Source organism: Takifugu flavidus, chromosome 3, assembly GCF_003711565.1.
Source record: "Takifugu flavidus isolate HTHZ2018 chromosome 3, ASM371156v2, whole genome shotgun sequence".
Classification (NCBI taxonomy): domain Eukaryota; kingdom Metazoa; phylum Chordata; class Actinopteri; order Tetraodontiformes; family Tetraodontidae; genus Takifugu; species Takifugu flavidus.
The window spans coordinates 17,068,705-17,078,267 of NC_079522.1; the positions used below are offsets into that span (position 1 = coordinate 17,068,705).

Consider the following 9,563-nt stretch of genomic DNA (forward strand, 5'->3'; position numbering starts at 1 on the left):
GAGTTTACTTAGACGGGGAACACCACCATCCCCAGAAGTTACCAAGGTCATCTTATCCTTTGGCCTAAATGACCACAATTCAACGAACCCATCACTAATACGACAGACATTGGGTTCCCTTTACAATGTGGCACATGCCACATTCCCTAACGCCACGATCTACGTGCCACTAATCAATTTCAGCAGCGCAACCTACCCGCCCAGACACAACGAAACCTGAAACAAATTAATGACCTAATCAAAAATTTCAATTCTTTTATTCCACGATTGAAGAAATCCAAATTTAACACCACAGGGGACAACATACATTGGACGACGGAAACAGCCGACAACATGTGGCAACATTGGAGGTCTTTTTTAGAATAGACATAAACCAGGACAAGGAAACATTCAAAGATAAGGGAATTGTTAACCTCTCCACCATTTTCCAACAACCGAGTCCACAACAATTAGCCCTCTTGAACAGGGGACTCTCCTTTGTCCCAACAGCAACCGCCTCTAGGGCAACACGACAGACATTAGCAGTGGACTTACACAAATATCACAGACGTCTCAAACTGACCTCTTTCTTTGGACCACAACCCCCACGAGAGATCAAGCCTTTTATGGGACCATCCACATGGGAACCGGACATCTCCAAACTACCAACCCAATTACTTGAATTGATTAGTGAAGATGGTAAGGCACTCAGTAACCTTAGCTATGTACCAGAAAATCCCAATTTACCACCGGGAGAAGAGCAGGCACTGAAGGAACTTAGAAAAAACAAAGAATTAGTTATAAAACCTGCAGACAAAGGTAGTGCCATAGTTTTAATGGACATATGTGACTATGTCACAGAAGCACGACGCCAACTCCAGGACACACAATATTACATTCGATTGGAGAAACCAATGTACAGGGAAACAGCAGAAATGATAGCAATAGAACTAGAAAGTTTGTATAAATCTAAAATCATAACAAAAATCAACATAAATACCTATTGGGACAAAAACCACCCCGCCCCAGGTATTTCTACCTCCTCCCTAAAATTCACAAACCACAGACAAAATGGACAATCCCGGATCGCATTCCACCTGGCCGTCCCATAGTTTCTGATTGTGGGAGCGAAAGCTATGGGATAGCGGAATACCTGGAGCACTTCCTAACCCCCCTGTCAACACAACACACAAGCTACATAAAGAACACACAACATTTCCTGACCAAAATTAGAAGTCTAAAACTACACGAACCGTGCTTTCTTTTCACAATGGATGTTTGTAACCTATACACAAACATTGAAATCCCGCTGGGACTGAGTGCCATTCGAAGAATACTAGACCGCCATCCGGACCCCAACCGACCAGATGATTGCCTTATGAGACTGCTTGAAATAAGCCTCACCAGAAATGACTTTGTGTTTCAGGAACAATTTTATTTACAGATTAAGGGTACAGCCATGGGAAAAAGGTTTGCACCAGCCTATGCAAACATTTACATGGCGGAATGGGAAGAGGGGATCTTCGAGAAATGCCAACAACAACCCCTTATATACCTTAGGTACCTTGATGACATCTGGGGCATCTGGTCACACTCAAAAACGGACTTTGACGACTTTGTAGAGACGATGAACCAACACCACACCTCAATCAAAGTGGAAGCGACCCTAAAGGACAAGGAGGTAGATTTTCTGGATTTAACAATTTTCAAAGGTCCGAACTTCCTGCAGACAGGAACACTGGACACAAAAATGTTTTTCAAACAGACAGATACACATGCACTTCTCCATAAACAAGTTTTCACCCGAAACATGTGTTCAAGGGTATTGTTAAATCCCAGTTATTAAGGTTTTCCCGCATCTGTACACACAAACGGGACTGTGACGATGCAAGGAAAGTACTTTTCTCAGCCCTCAGGAGGAGGGGATACTCTAGAGGCTTTCTCCGAAAAATCTATAAGTCCGTGGAGATGACTACAACGAGGGATAACCCTGAAACAAAACAGGAACTCCCTCTTGTGGTCACATACTCCACCTTTGGAACACGGGCAACCCGCACACTACGGGAGAATTTCAAAAGAATACTGAAAAACACAACGTTGGACAACTTTTCTAGGGTGATCCCGGCCTACAGAGGAAACCCAAACCTCAAAAACTGCTGGTAAGGGCAAAATTATCAGTTAGAACCGGCAGAGGCCTCCAAGGTTCAAGAAGATTTTCAATTAGGGACCCTATTACAAACCACGGCTTTCAACTACCAAAACATATCCCATTAACAGAAAAAAATTGCATTTACATTATCAAGTGCACCAAATGTGGAAAGGCTTATGTAGGGGAGACAGGTAATGCGGTCAACACCAGACTCACCCAACATAGGTACACAATTAGGAAGGGGGAGGGCCATTCATCACATTTAATTGCCCATTTCCAGGACCATGGCATTGAACATTTTTCAGGGTACCCACTGGAACATGATCCCCCTCCAGACGGGAGGGAGAGGTGTTGGATCCACAAGCTTCATAGCTACTTTCCAGTGGGTCTCAACAAACGACGTTCGGAGGAATTATCCCGAAAAACAACAAAAATTAGGGAAGGACCCAACGGAGAGGGTGGCGTCGATCCCCCAGATCTCTGAAATGGAGACATTGGGTTTAAACTTTGACCCACAAGGGCTGAAAAGGAGAGGTATAGAGGTTCAGAAGGGTTTATTTTGATTGGTCCTGGTTTACGTTGTATATAATACAGTTGATAATTGTTCTAACATGTTTAGAGATGGTTTTTGTTCCCCATACGGTTGTGGACTTAGTTTGTGGGAGAGAAAAAGTTCTTTAGTTTAATTCGATAGAGGTGATCTGTTCATTTGAAGACATCTATAGTTTCCATTGTGTTATTTTACAAACCCGTTTTGTTTATACTGTTGGGAGACATAAGTTGAAACATGATTCTGTTGATGTACAATGAAGTAGCAAAAAAAAAAAAAAGTTTTATCCCAACCCCTGAACCCTAACCCTAACCCAACCCTAACCCTAACCCCAACCCTAACCCTCACCCCAACCCCAACCCCAACCCTAACCCTAACCCCTACCATAACTTTAACCCTAACCCTAACCTAACCCTAACCCTTAACCTTAACCCTAACCCCCTAACCCTTAACCCTACCCCTTACCTTTACCCTCTAACCCTAACCCTAACCTAACCCTAATTCCAACCCTAACCCTCACTCCCACCCCTAACCCTAACCCTTTAACCATTTAACCCAACTCCCCCTCCCCCGCCCAACCCCCCTAACCCCAACTCCACAACCCCTAACTAACCCTAACCCTACCCCAACCACTAACCTCTAACCCCGACGTACTGAGACACACGCGCGCGTGGGCCCTCTCTCACCGCGCACACACACACACACACACACACACATAAATTTCAAGCCTTTCTCTTCCGTATCCTTCAGAGCTTGCTTCCCATTCTCCTATTCTCTTCTAAAATGGCTCCTATGGACGGGTGGGAGGTGGACAGGGGACTAACATGCGTCGGCCTGTGCCTTGCCGTGGATCCTCATAAAAAACTATGCTGACGGTGGTCGGTGTAGTGAGGATCCTTGAGTACATACCCCCTTCGCCTAACCTTAGCCCGAGCCTCGGACCAGCTCTGTCCATTCAACCCAAAAAACCCACCATGGGACCATTTAACCATTTACCTGTTTAATTTCCCCTCTCCCATTTCTCAATTTCGGGTTCTAACCCCTGATGACCTCTTAGATGAGTTTTTCTGCATCTTGACTCCTGATTCTGACCCTTACCTTCATTTCAAAAAGATAGACAGCAACACAACGACTAACTTTTTTTTTCCTCCCCTTTGTCTTCCTTCTCTTTGGTTACCTTCACTACACACTTAAAGACAAGATGGACCCCACTGAGGACTTCATCCTACTGGTGGAGGCTCTAACGCGCCTAATTTTGGCACACCACAAAATGTGTTTCTCTGCCCCAGAAACCAGAAGACCCAATACCTACTTTTCTGAGAGAAGTTGAGGTCTACTTGATTCGGTTTGTCCAACCCTTCTGTCCATCGGAGGAGACGCACCTTTGGGCACACCAGAATGCAAAAGACTGGACATCAGCCACAATCCAAACCCTTAGGGAGCACTACCTCCGGTTACAGGAGGAGGCGGTAAACATGATTAGACCACTACTTGTTGTGGATTGGAACAGGGCGCTTCTGGTGGCCGCACGGAGGGCACGCCGACACACACCCCACATTAGGGAGGAAGCGTTGGAAGCCGCACGAATTGCTCTGACCAGCATCATGGCTCCTTCTTTCCCTCCCAAAATGGAGAAACACATAGACCTAGGGAGTAGAGTAAGATCGGGCCTAAAAAATCCAGCCCGACCCGACCCAGGCCCGCGGGCATTAAAGCCCGACCCAGCCCAAGCCCGACCAATTTACTTGATTTGCAGGCCCGAGCCCGAAGCAAACCCGAAATTTAAATTTATCCCATAGTATTTTGGGCAGAAAAAATGCAAGATCTTTTAAGGTTAAAATAATCTACATATTTTTATGATCATGATAAATGAATGGAACACAGAATAAGAGGCCAGACAAAGAGAGTGAAAGAGAAATCTTGATGCGCACTCGCTTAATTACGCGGAGAAATACTGCAGCCCACTAGGCTTTAAATAGAATAACGCAAATCAAATAAATGGTAAAAGATATATGAAATTGTTATTTCTATAGTTTTGTTTCAACGAAATTTAAAATAAAAGCTTTAATTTTCTCTATCTATAATTTGGTCTGAAAATGGAAAAGCTAATGAAATGATCGAAGAGCAAGAATACAGAAATACAATAAATCCACATAATATACTAGATAAATTAATAAAGAATAACATTCTTTATTTTAATGATTTGCATTGGAACACACAAAAAACAACCTGCTTTAAGAAGCATTGAAACAAAATAAATAGGAACATTTTCAGGAACACGCTTTTAGAATAAAGAAAATCCCACTAACATAAGAACAGACCTGCTGTAAAGAGTAATTTAACATAATATATAAATAAGCAAGCTAAATAAAATACAACATTACTAATTTGAATAAATAAGAACAAAAATAATTTGTTTAGATTATTATTAAAAAAATAAAGAGCCAAACAAAGTGCGTAAATGCGTAAAAATAAGCCTACTAATAATCACGAATAAGTCAAACAAGGAGAAAAACACGAAAACACTATCATGTTTAAATAAAAATACAAAAAATTTCAAACATGAACAAACAAATAACGTTCCAAAATGTGCAAAACATAATACAATTAAAGCGTTTGAGCTGCTGCCTGGCCTTGACTATAGTCTGCAAATTGCGGTCTTGTGTCCTGGTCTTTATTCCTGTGAAATAAGGGAAATATTAAAGCCTCAGACAATAATTAAAATGATGATTTGAACAACAGTATATTACTTACGTTGTTTATATTTTGTGGTCGTCATGTAAGAACAAGATTGCGTCCACTGTACCAGGTTTCAGTGAAGTTCTCCGCTGATCTATCGTGCGGCCAGCTGCACTAAAAACACGCTCACTGCTGCTGCTGCTTGCGGGTATGCACAACACGGATCTTGCTAACTTGGCAAGTTTAGGGTATATACTGGAGTTTATTCTCCACCAGCCAAGCAAATCTCGGTCATCAGCCATGGCATGCTTTTGACTAATGTACAGGTTAACCTCATCTTGAACAGGAACATCATCGTCATCATCCTCGTTTTCCCATTCACCGAAAAAAAGTCCTTTTTCGTTTTGCTGCAGGTGGAGAAAGGGTGCTGGTGTGCGCCTCGTCCTCCTCGTTTTCCAAAGTTGTAGCGGTGGCTTCTCCTCCTTCATCTTCTTCTTCCAGGAGTGTGCGGACATGTGCATGCACCTCTGACACCTCTGTCGGTGTCATCATTTTGAGTTTGTTGAAGTTAGGCCACAGGAACAGTGCAACTTTGTGCAACATATGTATTTTGACTTTTTGTTTTAAAAGTTCAGAATGCCTTTGGCGCAAAAACGCCTGCTGAGGGTTATCCGTAGAAATGGGTTGACAGTGCTTTTTTAACTTCTCATTCCAGAGGCAAACTAGATTCAGTGTGGTATATTTATCTCCTTCCAGTTCTCGTTGTGCTGCATAGAAAGGCTCTAGAAAGGAGATCAAAAAATCTAACAGATCCAGCGCAATGTTATCCATGCGAACCTCTTCTGCGCGTGACTGTAGCTTCTCGTACAACTCATTATATATCTCTCGCACAGACTTGAGCGTCAAGTGAACCGTGCTGAATCTTGTTTCACCCATCTGAAGCACTGTTTTTGATAGTTGTGCTGCCAAACCAGATTGCTTGATGAAACGGACAACACTCTTGGCTGCAGTAATTGTTTCTCCAATGTCCGGCGCCTGCAGACAGTGCGTCCTTGTCCAGGCCATGCCGAAGTACAGTGTTGATCACGTGGTCAAGGCACGAGAGGCGCTTGTAAGGCTCCAAAGCTTTCACGATGTTACTGCCCTGATCTGTAACCCACACTATTCTGGATAAAGATGAAGGTTCCAAACCAAATCTATTCATCAGAAGCCGGACCAGTTCTCTTCTTATGCTTCTTCCCCGTTTTGGCGTCTTCTACTGGAAATACAGCAGTGGTGAGGGTTTTTCCAACCAACCTGAAGTCCGTTTCAGTAAAGTGACAAGTTATTGCAATATAACTCATCCTTCTGTAATCGTCCGTCCACATATCGGTACTCATGGCAACGTCACAGCCACCTGCTAGAGCTTTCTTTACCCGCTCAATTAAAAAGTTCCTTTTTACCTCAGCCTTCTCGGCGCATGCTTTTGACACTGTGGTGTAATGGGGGAGGACCGAGTCGACAGGTACGCGCCCAAAAGTTGACCCAATATTGATCAATTCTTGGGCCAGACTTTTAAAACCTTCGCCACTGACTACTGAAAATGGTCTAAGGTCCTGACAGCAAAAGTCCACGCACTTGTCTGTAATGGCCTGCTTAGCGCGAAGAGGGGTGGTCTTTGGGATAAATGATAATATAGATGTTTGATGATCATCAATTTTGCGAGTACAGTTGTTTAAGTGCCTGCTCAGCGTCGAGGTGCCAGTCTTTTTGCTCTCATATGAAAGCAAAGCACCACATTGACCACATTCAGCGAAGCCAACAGAAGCTTCTGTATCATTTTTTACGATCAATTTGAAGCTTTTCCACACTTCACTCTTACCAGCGGTGCGTGTTTGCCTTTTCAGTTCTCCTGTCTTAAGTTTATCCTTGACCTCTTGCTGCTCCATATCTGGGATGGTCAAAATAGATGTAAACTTGCGGATGCGGAGGGAAGATTACATTCACGACATACTAACGTTTTGGCAAAACGTATGCAAAGCGGCTTTGCGCACGTTTCCCAAAGCATGCTCTGGCTCTACACTTCCTGTTTAGTAGTAGTTATATAGCAATTACCTTACAGCGCCTTCTCTGTTTTATCCAAATTATTTATTTATAATAAGTATTCCTTAGTTTAGTATCCACACATCGTTTTAGTGTATATTTTTAAAACAAATATTTTAAAAAAAAGTCAGCGAGAGAGAAGCCCGGCCCGACCCGACCCGAACGTAATGATTGACATTTTACGCATTTTAAGCCCGACCCGAATTTCGGGTTGGGTCGGGCTCGGACTCGGGCTCGGTCTTAAGATCTTACCTCTACTAGGGAGTGAAACCATAATGCAACGGGAGGAACCCCATCCCGGAGTAGGCAATACCTCCTGGGGTGGAACGCCTCCTACCACTAAGGTTCCAACATCAGAAGATCACACGCCAGGAACCTCGCCACACACAGGAACCTCGCCACACACAGATGAACCACGGGAAGCTGAGGAGGAACCCAAGACAACGGCTTTAACAACAACCCCCCAGAAACACCACAGACACCCCGAGGGAACGGACTACAGGCGGCTAGTTCCAAAAGGAATGAACAGCGTGGTCATTCCGGGAACACCACGACTAAGACCGTTTAGCCAAAGAGAACCACACACAGGAGAACAGATAGATTTAGGGGACAAACGAGACAGGGAGGGAAGATGAGGAGGATGGGCAAAACACAGAAACCCAAACCCTCGACCCGCCAAAACTAGTTTTAAAAAGGGACCACCTTACCTCCCTTTACATACAGAACATCCACGTAGAGGTGAGACGAACCTGAGTTGGTCCCTCCTACCACAACGGCAGGTCCTACTTCTAGGGGACTCAAACCTAGCCAGGTTCCTGGAAATTTGGGATCCCCGGATACAGGTGGACAGCTATCCGGGGGCCAGAATCTCACATGCTGTGAGTTTACTTAGACGGGGAACACCACCATCCCCAGAAGTTACCAAGGTCATCTTATCCTTTGGCCTAAATGACCACAATTCAACGAACCCATCACTAATACGACAGACATTGGGTTCCCTTTACAATGTGGCACATGCCACATTCCCTAACGCCACGATCTACGCTAATCGCCACTAATCAATTTCACAGCGGCAACCTACCCGCCCAGACACAACGAAACCTGAAACAAATTAATGACCTAATCAAAAATTTCAATTCTTTTATTCCACGATTGAAGAAATCCAAATTTAACACCACAGGGGACAACATACATTGGACGACGGAAACAGCCGACAACATGTGGCAACATTGGAGGTCTTTTTTAGAATAGACGTAAACCAGGACAAGGAAACATTCAAAGATAAGGGAATTGTTAACCTCTCCACCCATTTTCAACCGAGTCCACAACAATTAGCCCTCTTGAACAGGGGACTCTCCTTTGTCCCAACAGCAACCGCCTCTAGGGCAACACGACAGACATTAGCAGTGGACTTACACAAATATCACAGACGTCTCAAACTGACCTCTTTCTTTGGACCACAACCCCCACGAGAGATCAAGCCTTTTATGGGACCATCCACATGGGAACCGGACATCTCCAACTACCAACCCCCATTACTTGAATTGATTAGTGAAGATGGTAAGGCACTCAGTAACCTTAGCTATGTACCAAAAATCCCAATTTACCACCGGGAGAAGAGCAGGCACTGAAGGAACTTAGAAAAAACAAAGAATTAGTTATAAAACCTGCAGACAAAGGTAGTGCCATAGTTTTAATGGACATATGTGACTATGTCACAGAAGCACGACGCCAACTCCAGGACACACAATATTACATTCGATTGGAGAAACCAATGTACAGGGAAACAGCAGAAATGATAGCAATAGAACTAGAAAGTTTGTATAAATCTAAAATCATAACAAAAGATCAACATAAATACCTATTGGGACAAAAACCACCCCGCCCCAGGTATTTCTACCTCCTCCCTAAAATTCACAAACCACAGACAAAATGGACAATCCCGGATCGCATTCCACCTGGCCGTCCCATAGTTTCTGATTGTGGGAGCGAAAGCTATGGGATAGCGGAATACCTGGAGCACTTCCTAACCCCCCTGTCAACACAACACACAAGCTACATAAAGAAACACACAACATTTCCTGACCAAAATTAGAAGTCTAAAACTACACGAACCGTGCTTTC

The 9,563-nt window shown here is 43.8% G+C and overlaps 1 long non-coding RNA gene across 1 annotated transcript; it reads right to left on the reverse strand.

Annotated features, from left to right (window-relative positions):
• Positions 1 to 1,393: 1,393 nt before the first annotated feature.
• LOC130522597 (uncharacterized) lies at positions 1,394 to 2,452 on the reverse strand. The gene is made up of 2 exons (XR_008949653.1): positions 2,345 to 2,452; positions 1,394 to 1,645 (listed from the first exon to the last, which is right to left on the reverse strand). It is a non-coding gene; the product is annotated as an uncharacterized LOC130522597 (long non-coding RNA).
• Positions 2,453 to 9,563: the final 7,111 nt, after the last annotated feature.